The following is a 2,443-nucleotide window of genomic DNA, read 5'->3' as shown; positions in this document are numbered from 1 at the left end:
AATGCAGACACAGAATGGAGATCCCACCCAAGAAAAGGGGGGTGAAAGAAAGTACAGGGAAAACTAGGGAAAATGTAATTAAACATAACATGTAATTCAATTAACCGCAATGAGCTAGACACCTTGCAAACTTGGGCTCACACCATTCGCCAAAAGAGCATGCAATGCATCTGTTGTTTTCTCTCCATTTTATAAAGGTTGAAACTATTGCCCAAGGCCACGTAGTTGGTGGTTAAGATGGAAATCCATCCCAGGTCTGTATGTCTCTAAGGATCATATCTTTTCCACTCTGTCAAGCACAGTGATAGAAGTGTGCAGAGTGGAAAGGGAATGGTTGCTAGAAGGAATGAAGGATGGAGACGGAGGGGCCTCTGATAGAGGGCTGCCGACCCAAGGCTCTGCTTGCCAAGACCACAAGTTGTCTTTCTCTCAAACAAATTAAGTCGGCTGGCTGACTTACCCAGTGTGGGGATGTCTCCAAAGCAAATCATGGTCCCCCGGCGTTACACCACTCTGCTTAGGGACGTGGACACCTAACTTACTCAAGCAAGTTTGAGACATAGTCCCTGTGTTTCAGTGGTAGCTGGATGTCAGACTGATTCCGTGGCCTCCTGAGAAGGCTGCCCTGGCACCTTGGGCTGCCTCCTAGAGAAAGCCAAGCTGTTTGCCCCAGGGGTGTACATGAATCAAGAAACAAACAAACAAACAAGGGACACGTTTCAAGACAGGATCAGAGCAGTGCTGAATGCGGAATAGCCATGTTGGAAAGGAATCCCAGGTGCAATGGGAGGGACGGAGGCGACCCTAAATGCTTCCTGATCCTTCCTGATCCCATTGCTGCAGCTCTAATTCTGGTCATCTCTGTCACTCTGCTGTTACCAGCTACTGAAAGCCTTGTCTCCAGCCCCATCCTCCCCTGTTTTACCACTCATATGTCTTCTGGATACATCCTCTTTTTATTTATTTATTTATTTTTTACATTTATTTATTATTGAGAAGCAGAGAGAGACAGACCATGAACAGGGGAGGGGCAGAGAGAAGGGGAGACACAGAATCCAAAGCAGGCTCCAGGCTCTGAGCTGTCAGCAGAGCCTGACATGGGGCTTGAACCCACAAACTGTGAGATCATGACCTGAGCTAAAGTTGGACGCTTAACCGACTGAGCCACCCAGGTGCTCCCAGATGCATCCTCTTAAAGGCCACCTGACCATCCCGTTCTGTGGCTCATGAGACATTTGCTGCTCACTTGCTAGCTTGACTGTGAAGACTTTTCACAATTTGCTTTGGAGGGAAAAAAAAAACCCCAAACTACCCTTATCTCCTGCATCTTCCTTTAATACATTTTAAGCTCTTAGTATGTTTTCATTTTCACCGGTCCATGAACATGTCTTAGGATAGTTAACTTCAAGGGTGAGACCGCTTTGCTGCAGCATGGAGGTGTTTGGCCCTGGCTTTAAAAATGAACTTGAGTGAGTTTAAGAGTCACCGCAGGCTCACCACAGGTAAGGGCTCAGGGTAATAAGCTGTCACCTGTGAATATGAAGTCACTAACTCTCTAGGAACAAGAAAGGCCAAGTATCTCCAGGCCTTCCTCTGTGGGTGCACAGGTACATCTGGTCCCAACGTCACCTGCCTGCACATGTGATGCATGGCGATTGCTCTCAGGGCCTGAGCTGTAATGTGGAAAACAACCCAAAGTACATTCCCAGGCCTTGACTGTTGATAATCAGGTGTCGTTTTCTGGAATACACAACACATGCAATTGGAAAGCAGAAAGAATACCAGACCACCTTCTAGATATACCTGTGCTTCTCAGTGTCTGTGCCTCCTTGTGAAAGTCACTTCTATTCTCGAGGACTCAGTCATTAAATCTGGGAAAAATTAAAAATGAAGCTAGAATAATTCATCCAAATATCTTTAACACCTACCAGTGATCCAGATGTGAATTTTCTAGTGTAGAATATAACCTTACATTGAGAGTTAAGAGAGGCCCCAAAACGTAATTGACTTTATCACTAACTTGTTGGATGCTGTTGGGTGAGTCAGTTATGTCCTTTCTCTAGGACTCAGCTCAACTGGACTGCAGTCGGGTGCAAACTGGGAGCCCAGGGCCCCCAGTCCCTCTAAATGTATCTGTGTTTCATGTAGTCTTTTTTTTTTTTAAAACTTTTAAAATGTTTATTTATTTTTGAGAGACAGAGGCAAAGCATGAGCAGGGGAGAGGCAGACAGAGAGGGAGATAAAGAATCCATAGCAGCCTCCAGGCTTTGAGCTATCAGCACAGAGCCCGACATGGGGCTTGAACCCATAAACTGTGAGATCATGACCTGAGCCCAAGTAGGACATTTAACAGCCTGAGCCACTGAGGCAACCCTGTTTAGTCTTGAAAATATCTGTTTTATTTAGTCCTGTCTCTATATGTGTGTGATAACATATTTGTGGG

This window comes from Crocuta crocuta, unplaced genomic scaffold (genome assembly GCF_008692635.1).
Source record: "Crocuta crocuta isolate KB4526 unplaced genomic scaffold, BGI_CrCroc_1.0 scaffold119, whole genome shotgun sequence".
Classification (NCBI taxonomy): Eukaryota; Metazoa; Chordata; class Mammalia; order Carnivora; family Hyaenidae; genus Crocuta; species Crocuta crocuta.
Note: the sequence above shows the minus strand (reverse complement) of the source record.